The sequence below is a fragment of the Leucopleurus acutus genome (genome assembly GCF_964270905.1).
Source record: "Leucopleurus acutus genome assembly, chromosome: 9".
Classification (NCBI taxonomy): Eukaryota; Metazoa; Chordata; class Mammalia; order Artiodactyla; family Delphinidae; genus Leucopleurus; species Leucopleurus acutus.
Genome location: NC_139144.1, coordinates 54,502,972 through 54,519,276, shown reverse-complemented (window position 1 = coordinate 54,519,276; position 16,305 = coordinate 54,502,972). Strand labels below are relative to the sequence as shown.

At 37.5% G+C, this 16,305-nt stretch overlaps 1 protein-coding gene across 1 annotated transcript in view; it reads left to right on the top strand.

Annotated features, from left to right (window-relative positions):
• The window catches only part of CDK14 (cyclin dependent kinase 14), a 554,405-nt gene that overhangs the window by 118,417 nt on the left and 419,683 nt on the right, over window positions 1-16,305 (top strand). The gene's annotated exons all lie outside the window — the stretch shown is intronic.

Below are 16,305 nucleotides of genomic sequence, written 5' to 3'. Positions count from 1 at the left end.
GGACCTGTCCCTTAAATCCACTCTAACTTATCATTTTGGTTTTAGCCCCTCCTTAAAGTTCAACTGCCAATTCTTGAGTGTTTCTGGGATTCTGAAGTATGAATTGACTTAGTTCTTACTGGTTTCTACCTTTAGTCATCATCCTTGTCAGTGACCTCCTGTCCATTTGTTTCCCATCTCAAAATTTTTGTTTGTATCTTGTCTTCAGTCTTCTCCTTATTCATTCTATTTGCCCTTCTGAGTTATAACTTAGTACTGTCATTTTAGTACAGATTGGTAAGGGGGAGAGAGAAATACTTGTATTCAAGCCACCATGTTGAACTGGAAATGTCCACTGTTTCTCGCCTATTATATTAACTTCCTTTAGATCCTCTTTCCTGAGAGTTTCTTATTGGGTTTACCCTTTTCTGATCCAATCTGGGATGTCTGTCTTGTATATCAGGGCGCTTATATTATTTTGTGTGGAAAGTGCTTTGCTTTCTTTTCATTTTGGGAACTTTTGCTTCCATTCAGTATGCCCTGGAAAAAGGTCTTTGCTCTTTCCTGATCAAGCTGGAAATAGTTTCTTTTTCTCTTTTAGCACGATGCTACAGTATTCTGTTTTATTCTGAGTCCTTTCTGTCTACTGCCTTTTTGTTCTCTCCCCTATTGCAGTGACGGGGGAGGGGGGATTTTATTATACTCTTTTTCATGGAAAGACTATTTTCCTTTCAGTTCCTCATTGGGCCGAAAATGGACGTGGTTACACTTCTTGTGCAACACCATTTTACATCCTGTCCAGCAGTGTATGGGTTTGATCATTTCATACTCAGTGGCATGAGAGTTTTATGACATAGGTTTTGTTATTTTTAAAGATTTTTTAAAGGCTGATAAGCATCAAAGGAAACCCTTTACCTAAGGGCAACCAGGATTAATGTTATAGCTTTATTTTATTGTTATTTCTTTGAAAGTATTAGTTATCTTGAATAGGCTCCAAGAGTACAGTTGAGAAGGAAGGAGATGAGTAGCAGTGTGGCAATCCGGCCCCTACTTTGGTGAGGAACTCAGGATAGTCACTCTTGTTTCTTGGAATGCTGTGGTAGAAACTACTGTACAATATCACATCTTCCCAACCGTGTGTACATCTCTCTGCTCTTCACATACTGGTCATGTCTATGTGAGGAGTCATGCCTCAAATCAAGGAATCAAGAGTGCCTTGGCCTCAGTGACCATCACAATCATCTGGACTTACTGAATTTGTCCAGACGGTGGCACTTCAAAATTCAGGCAGAATGGAAAGAATGTGATTTTATTTAAATTGGTATATTTCAAGAGGTGTTTGACAGATCCTATTTGTTTCAGATGGTTTTTGAGTGCCTACTCTTCCTGGGCCTAGTCCCTGGGTCATAATTAGCACTGTCACTGACAGGACAGACTTTTGCTCCCCTTTTCCTACCATCTCCTCCAACTCAGCTGTGCCCTTCAACAGCGAGAACTATTGGCAGTGCTGTAGGAGAGTCTCGCCTGTCTTGCTGGCCCAATTTAGAAGGGATTTCATTGAGCTGTGCTTCAAGAGACCATATTTTCAGAAATTCAGGTTTAGATTAAGGTCCTCTATACATTCTGTAAATTTCTCCAAATTTACCTCTCTTCCTTACCAAAAAAAAAATCTGCATCCCATGACAGTCAGGCTCAATTTGGAGAGAGAGGAGGATGGTGCAGACTTGAAAATGAGAGGCCCGCTTCAGTCCCCAGATGCTCATCCTTGGGGATCTCATTTTGGCATTGCTTCCTTCTTGTGGGGACTAGCCGCTTGTCAGGTTGTTAGCATGTGTGGTGGTTGGGTCTCTCCCTCTGTCTAGATCTAGATCTATTTTGTAACCAAGTTATCCATCAACTATGAATTATCTCAGTGTGGCTGTGTCTAAAAGGGTTAGAAAAGCAGGATGATAGAGCCTGTTGTGAAGATCAAAGGCAGAAGAAAAATTAGCCCAGGAAGGTTTGACTTCAAAAATCCTTGTTGTTTGATGAGGTCAGATAGTTCTGACTGAATCCTTCCCACCTTACCCTCACACCCACTCTCACAATTATTAGTATAATGTGATAGAGAAGTGGTTCTTACTTGTGGTTTTCCTGCAATTCAGGGGGTCATCAACAATCTTAAGTAAGGGGTTATGTATGAAGGTTAAAGTAAATTTTCAATGAATTCAGTAAATTTTCAATGAATTCAGTAAAACTGTTGACATTCTTATAACCATATCATGGTATCATTATAGTGAACACTGAGGTATACTCATGCAGTTTATAAAAATTGACTAAAAAACCCCAACCTTGTTTCTAGGAATGGGGTTTCAGTGGACGATAGACAAGCATGACTTAATAACTCCTCCATTTGGGTGGGACTTAGGTCTCCATGGAAAGGGTCTGCCAATGTAGTAGTGGTAAAGAAAATATGTTCTCAATTCCAATCAACTTGGCTTGAATTGTAGCTCTGCCATTAGCTGTAGGATCTTAGATGAGTAACTTTACATCTCCAGTCTTAAATTCTTCATGTTCAAATAGGAACACTAATAGAACCAACCTTAGGGTGGTGTTATAGGGATTAAACTTAGGTGATATATTTAAAGTGATAAACTCAAAGCATGGAACACAGTAAACACTTGATATTAGCTGGTTGTTTTTGCTGATTGCACAAACAATGAATTGGAGCACGCCAGGAGCATCTCCTTCAGGGCAGGGTGACAAACACCATTCAGCTGGAATATTATCTTGGCTTTTTCATTATCCATGCCAATGTTCCCCTCCACTGGTCCAGACAATTGACGGTTCTCTGTACCTTTATTCTGTTAAAAAATGTATTAACATTATCTCATTAAATTCTACATCTCCATGCAGTTAGTGTCTGTTAATAATTGCTGATTAGCCCTCTGTATTTCCATTTCTCTAAAGTGCTGTCTCAAACCTGCAGTCTAAGTAGGGAAGTGGTAAGCAGAGAATAGTGACTCCATAAAGCTGTTTCCCATCCATGCATGCACCTGACATCAAAGAGCCAAAGATAATGTTAGGGTTGACTACCTATTGGCTTGATCTAGCATCTTTAGTTAAATGTGATGATTTAATAAAGTTGCAAGAAAAAAGAAAGGCAAACCAAAGGCCTGAACTTTAATTATCAAACAAAATAGGATCTCTCCTTCTGAATTATTCTTAGTCATTTGATTGGAAGGATTTTATTATTGGCCTCTTTAAACACTTGGCATTTAGCTTCCTTATTTATATGCGTAATAATTACAGATCAGAACATTTCTGTGTATTTAAAATAGGAGATGAACTTTTCAAGAATCTAACTCTTAAAGCGCAGACTATCTCATAGACATGTCCTGTTCCATAGACCCATTCTTTCATTGACTAGAATAACTTTTAGAGAGGCATTACGTGTGTGTGATTCTTCTTATTTTACAGATCTGTAACTTACAGTATATTTCCACAACGTGTACATATCAGTTTCAAAGGCAGATCACATTGACTGTTTTTCCACTAAATGAGACAAAATATTAATTTTCTGCCATCACATTGTTAATAGGATGTACTTTAACGATGGCAGTTAATACCTCCAAATCATTCAGTTAGATGCCATTAGCATCTCTTTATTTTTCTAGTGGATAAATGGGATATATTCTAAAAAAGAGTATTATCCTTGCTTTTCTAATTTCCTCAATTCAGTTTCTTAAAGTAGTAATTTTAGTATGGTCTAAGTCTTAAAATGATTACATAAGCTTATATAAGGCAGTTTACAAAGAGTAAAATATATCATTTTTAGAAAATTATTTGTGCCTTTCTAGGAAGAGAAAATAATAACTTCCTAATCTATTACCAATTTTGTGTGATTGTGTCTTGTCCTTGCTGTAAATACGCATTAGCAGTTTATCTTCTAATAAGACTAAACAGGTCATTTTCTGCTGCTGCTTTTTTTCTTTAATTTAGATTGAATTTATTCTTAAAGGAGCACAAAAGCAAACATACAGACTTCTCATTATGATTTTAAATAATTTAGAATGGAACTGTGAACACAATATTTTCCCCATTGAAGATCATTTTATACTGAAGTTTAATATAGGTTTAAAAATTTCTATTTAAAACTTGGGCTCAGGAGGGTGATGGTAAAGTGCGACATTCACAAGCTGTTTCTTGGTGATGAAAAATGCATGAGAACGTAACCCACACAGGACTAGTCAGGCTCTTTTGAATGTAGTTTTCCATTAAGTTTTACTTGATTCAGCTCAACACATGGTTGGTACTTCACAAGTTTCTTGAAGGAAAGAATAGGTAGTCCATTGTCTATTAATTCCTTCCTACAGTGTCCCTTGTTGTTCTTTTTCTAGCTGCAGTTAAATGTCTAAAATCATAATACTTTCAACCTTTCGTCTCTTCTAGTATGTGCACATTTATTTAAATTTTATGTATTGATTTAGCTGCATCCCATGCGTCTTAAAATGTCATGTCCTCAGTGCCACGTATTTATTTATGAGTTTTCAATTTTGATTTTCTTTTTAACCCATATGGCTAGACTATTTAGTTTTCCTTTTATTCTTAATTTTTAATTTATTGCATTGTGTTCAGAAAAAGTAACTTGAAATGTTTCTTCAGTTTTGAATATTGAGGTTTTTTTTGGTGGCCTAATCTATGGCCATTTTTTGTGAATGTGTACTTGAAAAGAATATATATTAATATATGTATTAGGTTAAAATATTAATTCTACTATTCAAACCCATATATCTCACTTATCGGTCATTTGCTTGCTCTGTTGATGTCTGAGTGATGTATGTCTGTCTCCCATTATCACTGTGGACTTGACAATTTCTCATTTTATTGCTACCAGCATTTGTTTCATACACCACAAAACTATGTTGTTTGGCTCATACTAGTTTGTGATTATTAAATTTCTTGGTGGATTTTAATGGGCTATACTAATTTAATCTATTTGCTGTTTTGTAAATTCTGTCTTCTCTGCCATCAGTATTGCTATAATGCGTGATTTCGCAAAAATACTTTTTTTTGCTATATTTTCCCTTTTATTTTCAGATTTACTCTTTTGTCTTAATTTTTTTGTCTCTTCTCAATAGCGCATTGCTAGATTTTCTTCGTCTTTCCAATCTGAGAACTTTATATTAATAGAGAAATTTTAAAATTTATATTTATTGTAAGCATTGATATATTTGGACTTAACTTCCTTATTTTGTGATTTTCTACTTTATATGCTTTCTTACTGAGTATGCCCCTTCTCTAACTCTCCCATCCCTTACCCTCTTCCCCCTTCTTCCTTGCACTTTTCCATTCTTTCCTTCCTTAATTTGTTTGGGATTTGTACATCATATTTATTCTAGTAATTACCTTTTAAGTGTTAAGAAATACACTAAAATTTATGAATGTGGAGTTAATCAGTATCTGCAGTCTGTCCTTAACAATCCAATAAATCCCAACATGCTTTTATTCTCTTTTTCTACTGTTATTTGCCTTCCTGCACTTCACCCATCACTCCAACTATATCTTATATTGAGATAAAATGGAATTTTATACCTATTTTCTTCCTGTAGGTGGTAAAACTGCAACGTTTCCATCCCAAACGAGGAACTATCTTGAGTATTAGTAATCCAAAACCATTTTCCCTTTTCATTTTAAAAGTATTGCTTAGTTGTCTTTTTTTCAGCCATTGTTGTGTATAAAAATATTATGCTTGTTGAATACTTTTTCTGTTTAGATGTAACCTCTCCCTAGAGCTTTCTGGGAAAATTCTGTTCAACCATTGAACTTTTTCCTTTTTCAGCTATGTACGTTCTTTTAGTCACTGACCATACATATTTTATTTCGCTGATGAAATATTTAATCTCTAAATCTCTTTCTTTTCAAAGGATGTAATATCTTTTTAAATCTCTAAGGTACTGGCTATTGGGCTTCCCTGGTGGCACAGTGGTTGAGAGTCCACCTGCCAATGCAGGGTACACGGATTCGTGCCCCGGTCCAGGAAGATCCCACATGCCGTGGAGTGGCTGGGCCCGTGAGCCATGGCCGCTGAGCCTGCGCGTCCGGAGCCTGTGCTCCACAATGGGAGAGGCCACAACAGTGAGAGGCCCACGTACCGCAAAAAAAAAAAAAAATACTGGTTATTTTTATTCAAAGTTATTATTACTTTTGCAGTGTCAACTCTCTTACCAGGGTTTAACTTATTTGCCCATTGAATTTTAAAATTAATTAATTAATTAATTTTGGCTGCGTTGGGTCTTCATTGCTGCGCACTGGCTTTCTCTAGTTGCAGCGAGCAGGAGCTGCTCTTAGTTGCTGTGTGCAGGCTTCTCATTGTGGTGGCTTGCGTGTTGCGGAGCATGGGCTCTAGTCGCACAGGCTTCAGTAGTTGTGGTGCACGGGCTTGGTAGTTGTGGCTCGTGGGCTCTAGAGCACATGCTCCGTTGTTGTGGCTCACGAGCTTAGTTGCTCGGCGGCATGTGGGGTCCTCCCGGACCAGGGCTCAAACTTGTGTCCCCTGCATTGGCAGGCAGATTCTTAACGACTGCGCCACCAGGGAAGTCCCTGAATTTTTTTTTTTTTAATAGAGTATGGTTGCTTTACAATGTTGTGTTAGACTCCACTGCACAACAAAATGAATCAGCCATACACATAAAGATATCCCCTCCCTTTTGGACCTCCCTCCCATTTAGGTTACCACAGTGTGCTAGGTGAGTTCCCTGTGCTATACAGCATGTTTCCGTCAGTTGTCCATTTTATACATGGTGTCAATAATGTATATGTGTCAATCCCAGCCTCCCAATGCCTCCCACCCCACCCTTTTCCCCCTTGGTATATACATTTACATATACATATACATTTGTTCTCTACGTCTCTGTCTCTTTGCTTTGCAACTTAGATCATCTATAACATTTTTCTACATTCCACATGTACGCGTTATCATATAATATTTGCTTTTCTCTTTCTGACTTACTTCACTCTGTATGACACTCTCTAGGTCCATCCATGTCTCACAAATGACCCAGTTTCATGGCCTTTGTTTTTTAGAGTTAGGATATACCTGATATCTTTATTTATTTTTAAAAGATCTTTATTGGAGTATAATTACTTTACAATGGTGTGTTAGTTTCTGCTGTATAACAAAGTGAATCACGTATACATATATATATATATATATATATATATATATATATATATATATATATCCCCATATCTCCTCCCTCTTGTGTCTCCCTCCCACTCTCCCTATCCCACCCCTCTAGGTGGACACAACGCACCGAGCTGATCTCCCTGTGCTATGTGGCTGCTTCCCACTAGCTATCTGTTTTACATTTGGTAGTGTATATGTGTCCATGCCACTCTCTCACTTCATCCCATCTTACACTTCCCCCTCCCCGTCTCCTCAAGTCCATTTTCTAAGTCTGCATTTTTATTCCTGTCCTGCCCCAAGTTTCTTCAGAACCATTTTTTTTTTTTTAGATTCCATATATATGTGTTAGTGTACGGTAGTTGTTTTACTCTTTCTGACTTAACTTCACTCTGTATGACAGTCTCCAGGTCCATCCACCTTACTACAAATAACTCAATTTCATTTCTTTTTATGTCTGAGTAATATTCCATTGTATATATGTGCTACATCTTCTTTATCCATTCATCTGTCAATGGACACTTAGGTTGCTTCCATGTCTTGGCTATTGTAAACAGAGCTGCAAAGAACATTGTGGCACATGACTCTTTTTGAATTATAGTTTCCTTAGGGTATATACCCAGTAGTGGGATTGCTGTGTCATATGGTAGTTCTATTTTTAGTTTTTTTTTTGCGGTACGCGGGCCTCTCACTGCTGTGGCCTCTCCCGTTGCGGAGCACAGGCTCCGGATGCGCAGGCTCAGCGGCCATGGCTCACGGGCCCAGCCGCTCCACGACATGTGGGATATTCCCGGACTGGGGCACGAACCCGTATCCCCTGCATTGGCAGGCGGACTCTCAACCACTGCACCACCAGGGAAGCCCTATTTTTAGTTTTTTAAGGAATCTCCATACTGTTTTCCATAGTGGCTGTATCAATTTACATTCCCACCAACAGTGCAAGAGGGTTGTCTTTTCTCCACACCCTCTCCAACAATTTTTGTTTGTAGATTTTTTGATGATGGCCATTCAGATTGGTGTGAGGTGATAACTCATTGTATTTTTGATTTGCATTTCTCTAATTGTTAGTGATGTTGAGCATCCTTTCATGTGTTTGTTGGCAATCTGTATATCTTCTTTGGAGAAATGTCTACTTAGGTCTTCTGCCCATTTTTGGATTGGGTTGTTTCTTGTTTTGATATTGAGCTGCTTGAGCTGCTTGTATATTTTGGAGTTTAATCCTTTGTCAGTTGCTTCGTTTGCAAATGTTTTCTCCCATTCTGAGAGTCGTCTTTTTGTCTTGTTTATGGTTTCCTTTGCTGTGAAAAACCTTTTAAGTTTCATCAGGTCCCATATGTTTGTTTTTGTTTTTATTTCCATTTCTCTAGGAAGTGGGTCAAAAAGGATCTTGCTGTGATTTATGTCATAGAGTGTTCTGCCTATGTTTTCCTCTAAGAGTTTGATGGTGTCTGGCCTTACATTTAGGTCTTTAATCCATTTTGAGTTTATTTTTGTGTATGGTGTTAGGGAGTGTTCTAATTTCATTCTTTTACATGTAGCTGTCCAGTTTTCCCAGCACCACTTATTGAAGAGGCTGTCTTTTCTCCATTGTATATTCTTGCCTCCGTTATCAAAAATAAGGCGACCATATGTGTGTGGGTTTATCTCTAGGCTTTCTATCCTATTCCATTGATCTATATTTCTGTTTTTGTGCCAGTAGCATACTGTCTTGATTATTGTAGCTTTGTAGTATAGTTTGAAGTCTGGGAGCCTGATTCCTCCAGCTCCGTTTTACTTTCTCAAGATTGCTTTGGTTATTCGGGGTCCTTTGTGTTTCCATACAAATTGTGAAATTTTTTGTTCTAGTTCTGTGAAAAATGCCATTGGTAGTTTGATAGGGATTGCATTGAATGTGTAGATTGCTTTGGGTAGTAGAGTCATTTTCACAATGTTGCTTCTTCCAGTGCAAAAACATGGTATATCTCTCCATCTGTTTGTATCATCTTTAATTTCTTTATCAGTGTCTTATAGTTTTCTGCATACAGGTCTTTTGTCTCCTTAGGTAGGTTTATTCCTAGGTATTTTATTCTTTTTGTTGCAATGGTAAATGGGAGTGTTTTCTTAATTTCTCTTTCAGATTTTTCATCATTAGTGTATAGGAGTGCAAGAAATTTCTGTACATTAATTTTGTATCCTACTTTACCAAATTCATTGATTAACTCTCGTAGTTTTCTGGTGGCATCTTTAGGATTCTCTATGTATAGTATCATGTCATCTGCAAACAGTGACAGTTTTACTTCTTTTCTGATTTGGATTCCCTCTATTTCCTTTCTTCTCTGACTGCTGTGGCTAAAAGTTCCAACACTATGTTGAATAATAGTGGTGAGAGTGAGCAACCTTGTTTTGTTCCTGATCTTAGTGGAAATGGTTTCAGTTTTTCACCATTGAGAACGATGTTGGCTGTGGATGTGTCATATATGGCCTTTATTATGTTGAGGTAGGTTACCTCTATGCCTACTTTCTGGAGGGTTTTTATCATAAATGGGTGTTGAATTTTGTCAAAAGCTACATTTTGGAGGTGTTTGAGAAGGATAGGTGTAAGCTCTTCTCTAAGTGTTTGATAGAATTTGCCTGTAAAGCCATCTGGTCCTGGGCTTTTTTTGTTTGAAGATTTTAAATCACAGTTTCAATTTTAGTGCTTGTGATTGGTCTGTTCATATTTTCTATTTCTTCCTGATTCAGTCTTGGCAGGTTGTGCTTTTCTAAGAATTTGTCCATTTCTTCCAGGTTGTCCATTTTACTGGCATAGAGTTGCTTGTATTAATCTCTCATGATCCTTTGTATTTCTGCAGTGTCAGTTGTTACTTCTCCGTTTTCATTTCTAATTCTATTAATTAATTTATTTTATTTTTGCTGTGTTGGGTCTTCGTTTCTGTGAGAGGGCTTTCTCTAGGTGTGGCAAGCAGGGGCCACTCTTCATTGCAGTGCGCGGGCCTCTCACTGTCACGGCCTCTCTTGTTATGGAGCACAGGCTCCAGACGTGCAGGCTCAGTAGTTGCGGCTCATGGGCCTAGTTGCTCCGTGGCATGTGGGATCTTCCCAGACCAGGGCTTGAACCCGTGTCCCCTGCATTAACAGGCAGATTCTCAACCACTGCGCCACCAGGGAAGCCCCTCTAATTCTATTGATTTGCGTCTTCTCCCTTTTTTCTTGATGAGTCTGGCTAATGGTTTATCAATTTTGTTTATATGCTTTTTTTATTTGCTTTTAAGTTTCATTAGGTCCCATTTGTTTATTTTTGTTTTAATTTTCATTACTCCCAGAGGTTGGTCAAAAAAGGTGTTGCTGTGGTTTATGTCAAAAAGTGTTCTGCCTACGTTTTCCTCAAAGAGTCTTGTAGTGTCTGGTCTTAACATTTAGGTCTTTAATCCATTTTGAGTTTATTTTTGTGTATGGTGTTAGGGAGTGTCCTAATTTCATTCTTTTACATGTAGTTGTCCAGTTTTCCCAGAACCACTCATTGAAGAGGCTGTCTTTGTCCATTGTATATTTTTGCCTCTTTTGTCATAGATTAGGTGACCATAGGTGCGAGGGTTTATCTCTTTCCCCATTGAATTTTATACTTTTCTTTCAAGTTGTTGGTGTTCCTGAAATGATTCGTGATTTTTGCTTGTGTACTCATTTTTGTATTTTAGAATTGCTATCAGCTTATTCTGTTTTCTGTAAATTGTCTCTAGTGATTGTGTGAGAGAGGCAGGGATTGTAGTTTGGGGATGGGATATGTCATCCTTTCTCTGGGTATTGGCTACTTGATCCTTGCTCTGCCCTTCTAGCCTGAATACCTACATTCTCTGCTGTCTCCTCTTCACATGTTCCTGCAGTTTGCTTGGGAGGACATCATGTGTTCTGTGTTGATAAGTCTCATATTTACCTAGAGACTCCTGCTTCTTTTATCTGTACTAGTCTTCCCCTACATGTTAGGGCTTTAAATTCCCCCATTATTTTCTCTGAAGTTTTCATTCTGATTACTTTTTATCTTTTAGAATTCCTCTAAATATCTGGTTAGATATTGACACTCTTTTGTTTCACATTCCTATTCCTAATTTATTATTTTTGAAAAATATCTTTTCATTCACTATGTGGCATTGGGCAGGGGGCGGGGGGACGAAGGTAAGCAGCATTGCTCAATTTGCCAAATAGAATCCTTATAAACCATGGGAGTCAGATGCATTGTGAGTATGTTGTGTTTTTTCGTAAGTGGTATAAGAGCTCAGGGTCAAGAATAGTGTACTATAAACTTTCTGCAAGAAGTTCTTTCCTTAAGTTTCTAAAATTGGTTTCTCACGGAGCATCATAAGCATTAGTAACTTTTTATAAATATGGTTATAACTGTGATTACATAATCCTTAAAAATGTTATTAATTCCTTATACAATTATCATTTTTAATATGCTCTGATATTATCTTTTTATAGTGACATTAAAATAATAGGCAATTTGTCCTCATGGAGGACAATACTCCCTTTTTCTTGCTCTCTGGTGAACGTTGGGATGGGAGTTTAGCACAGCAAGAGTTATGAGACCACTCACTCTTAGCACTTCTGTGGTCATGATGGAATGTACAGTTTCTTAAGGAAGAGGGATTTTGTTGCAGCTTAAGGACTGGTGTATGTAAGCATAAGAGAGTTTCTTTTGTATTAATTAGTGTTATCTGAATATTTTGATTATTTGTTTGCATTACTGCTAAAAGGTAACAGAGGAGTAACTTTGTATGACTGAATTTTATACAGTCATGATTTACGACAGGGGTCAGGTAAATATTTTCAGCTTTGTTGGCTATATGATCTCTGTTGCAAGTATAATTTTGTTGTAGCTTGAAAGTCATAAGACAATAGTAAATGAATGAGTGTGACTGTGTTCCAGTAAACTTCAGGACACTAAAACTTGTTTTTCATATAATTTTCACATGCTATGAAATTTTATTCTCTTTTAGATATCCCCCCATTAAAAAAATATAAAAACCTTTCTAAGTTTATGGGATATATGAAAATCGGTAGTGGGCTGGTTTCCAGCCCCTAATTTAGACTGTATAATAACATGGAAAATATTTATAATATATTGAGTTAATAAATAGCAGGTTACAAAACACTATCTGTAGTGTAGTCCCATTTATGTTAAAAAGCAATCATCAGTATACAGATAGCACTAGAAGAAGAGCTATCAAAATATTAATTGTGGCTCCTTGTTGGTGATTAGATTATAGGTAAACTTAAACTTCTATACTGTGTTAATTTGCATTTTCTGAGTTTTGTACCCTGAATATTTATTATGTTGTTTTTAAAAATAAACATTCTTGTATCAGAAAAAAGTTATTTAAAAACTGACAGAATCTACATTTTCAGCAAAATTGGGTTATTCATTGTTTTTTGGTTTTTTTTTTTAACATCTTTATTGGTGTATAATTGCTTTACAATGGTGTGTTAGTTTCTGCTTTATAACAAAGTGAATCAGTTATACATATACATATGTTCCCATATCTCTTCCCTCTTGCGTCTCCCTCCCTCCCACCCTCCCTATCCCACCCCTCCAGGTGATCACAAAGCACCGAGCTGATCTCCCTGTGCTATGCGGCTGCTTCCCACTAGCTATCTACCTTACGTTTGGTAGTGTATATATGTCCATGCCTCTCTCTCGCTTTGTCACAGCTCACCCTTCCCCCTCCCCATATCCTCAAGTCCATTCTCTAGTAGGTCTGTGTCTTTATTCCTGTCTTACCCCTAAGTTCTTCATGACATTTTTTTCCTTAAATTCCATATATATGTGTTGGCATACGGTATTTGTCTTTCTCTTTCTGACGTACTTCACTCTGTATGACAGACTCTAGGTCCATCCACCTCATTACAAATAGCTCAATTTCGTTTCTTTTTATGGCTGAGTAATATTCCACTATATGTATGTGCCACATCTTCTTTATCCATTCATCTGTTGATGGACACTTCGGTTGCTTCCATCTCCTGGCTATTGTAAATAGAGCTGCAATGAACATTTTGGTACATGACTCTTTTTTGAATTATAGTTTTCTCAGGGTATATGCCCAGTAGTGGGATTGCTGGGTCATATGGTAGTTCTATTTGTAGTTTTTGAAGGAACCTCCATACTGTTCTCCATAGTGGCTGTACCAATTCACATTCCCACCAGCAGTGCAAGAGTGTTCCCTTTTCTCCACACCCTCTCCAGTATTTATTGTTTCTAGATTCTTTGATGATGGCCATTCTGACTGGTGTGAGATGATATCTCATTGTAGTTTTGATTTGCATTTCTCTAATGATTAATGATATTGAGCATTCTTTCATGTGTTTGTTGGCAGTCTGTATATCTTTCCTGTAATTGATATCTAGTCTCATAGCATTGTGGTCGGAAAAGATACTTGATACAATTTCAATTTTCTTAAATTTACCAAGGCTTGATTTGTGACCCAAGATATGATCTATCCTGGAGAATGTTCCATGAGCACTTGAGAAAAATGTGTATTCTGTTGTTTTTGGATGGAGTGTCCTATAAATATCAATTAAGTCCATCTTGTTTAATGTATCATTTAAAGCTTGTGTTTCCTTATTTATTTTCATTTTGGATGATCTGTCCATTGGTGAAAGTGGGGTGTTAAAGTCCCCTACTATGATTGTGTTATTGTCGATTTCCCCTTTTATGGCTGTTAGTATTTGCCTTATGTATTGAGGTGTTCCTATGTTGGGTGCATAAATATTTATGATTGTTATATCTTCTTCTTGGATCGATCCCTTGATCATTATGTAGTGTCGTTCTTTGTCTCTTGTAATAGTCTTTATTTTAAAGTCTATTTTTGTCTGATATGAGAATTGCTACTCTAGCTTTCTTTTGATTTCCATTTGCATGGAATATCTTTTTCCATCCCCTTACCTTCAGTTAGTATGTGTCTCTAGGTCTGAAGTGGGTCTCTTGTAGACAGCATATATATGGGTCTTGTTTTTGTATCCATTCAGCCAGCCTGTGTCTTTTGGTGGGAGCATTTAGTCCATTTACATTTAAGGTAATTATCAATATGTATGTTCCTTTTCCCATTTTCTTAATTGTTTTGGGTTCGTTATTGTAGGTCTTTTCCTTCTCTTGTGTTTCTTGCCTAGAGAAGTTCCTTTAGCAGTTGTTGTAAAGCTGGTTTGGTGGTGCTGAACTGGCTCAGCTTTTGCTTGTCTGTAAAGGTTTTAATTTCTCCATCAAATCTGAAGGAGATCCTTTTTGGGTAGAGTAATCTTGGTTGCAGGTTTTTCTCCTTCATTAATTTAAATATGTCCTGCCACTCCCTTCTGGCTTGCAGAGTTTCTGCTGAAAGATCAGCTGTTAACCTTATGGAGATTCCCTTGTGTGTTATTTGTTGTTTTTCCCTTGCTACTTTTAATATGCTTTCTTTGTATTTAATTTTTGACAGTTTGATTAATATGTGTCTTGGCGTATTTCTCCTTGTATTTATCCTGTATGGGACTCTCTGTGCTTCCTGGACTTGATTAACTATTTCCTTTCCCATATTAGGCAAGTTTTCAACTATAATCTCTTCAAATATTGTCTCAGTCCCTTTCTTTTTCTCTTCTTCTTCTGGAACCCCTATAATTCGAATGTTGGTGCGTTTGATGTTGTCCCAGAGGTCTCTGTGACTGTCCTCAGTTCTTTTCATTCTTTTATCTTTATTCTGCTCTGCAGTAATTATTTCCACTATTTTATCTTCCAGGTCACTTATCCGTTCTTCTGCCTCAGTTATTCTGCTATTGATCCCACCTAGAGTATTTTTCATTTCATTTATTGTGTTGTTCATTATTGTTTGTTTCATCTTTAGTTCTTGTAGGTCCTTGTTAAATGTTTCTTGCATTTTGTCTATTCTATTTCCAAGATTTTGGATCATCTTTACTATCATTATTTTGAATTCTTTTTTAGGTAGACTCCCTATTTCCTCTTCATTTGTTAGGTCTGGTGGGTTTTTATCTTGCTCCTTCATCTGCGGTGTGTTTTTCTGTCTTCCCATTTTGCTTATCTTACTGTGTTTGAGGTCTCCTTTTTGCAGGCTGCAGGTTCCTAGTTCCCGTTGTTTTTGGTGTCTGTCCCTAGTGGCTAAGGTTGGTTCCGTGGGTTGTGTAGGCTTTGTGGTGGAGGGGACTAGTGCCTGTGTTCTGGTGGATGAAGCTGGATCTTGTCTCTCCGGTGGGCAGGTCCTCGTCTGGTGGTGTGTTTTGGGGTGTCTGTGGACTTCTTATGCTTTTAGGCAGCCTCTCTGCTAATGGGTGGGGTTCTGTTCCTGTTTTGCTAGTTGTTTGACATAGGGTGTCCAGCACTGTAGCTTGCTGGTCGTTGAGTGAAGCTGGGTTCTGGCGTTGAGATGGAGATCTCTGGGAGATTTTTGCTGTTTGATATTATGTGGAACTGGGAGGTCTCTTGTGGACCAGTGTCCTGAAGTTGTCTCTCCCACCTCCGAGGCACAGCACTGACTCCTGGCTGCAGCACCAAGAGCCGTTCATCCACATGGCTCAGAATAAAAGGGAGAAAAAGTAGAGAGAAAGAATTAGTAGAAGTAGGAAGAAAGAAAGAAAGAAAGAAGAAAGGAAGGAAGGAAGAAAGAAGAAGGAAAGAAAGAAAGGAGGGAGGGAGGGAGGGATTGTGGGAGGAAGGCAGGAAGGAAGGAAAAAAGAAAGAAAGAAGGAAGATAAAGTAAAATAAAGTAAAATATAATAGAGTTATTAAATTAAAAAATAATTATTAAGAAAAAAATTTAAAAAAAATGGACGGATAGAATCTTGGGACAAATGGTGGAAGCAAAGCTATACAGACGAAATCTCACACAGAAGCATACACATACACACTGACAAAAAGAGGAAAAGGGGAAAAAAGCATAAATCTTGTTCTCAAAGTCCTCCTCCTCAATTTGGGATGATTTGTTGTCTAAAGGAGGGAAGGAAGGAAAGAAAGAAGGAAGATAAAGTAAAATAAAGTTATTAAAATTAATTATTAAGAAAAAAAAACGGACAGGTAGAACCCTAGGACAAATGGTGGAAGCAAAGCTATACAGACAAAATCTCACACAGAAGCATACACACACACACTCAGAAAAATAGGAAAAGGGGAAAAAATAATAAATCTTGCTCTCGGAGTCCACCTCAATTTG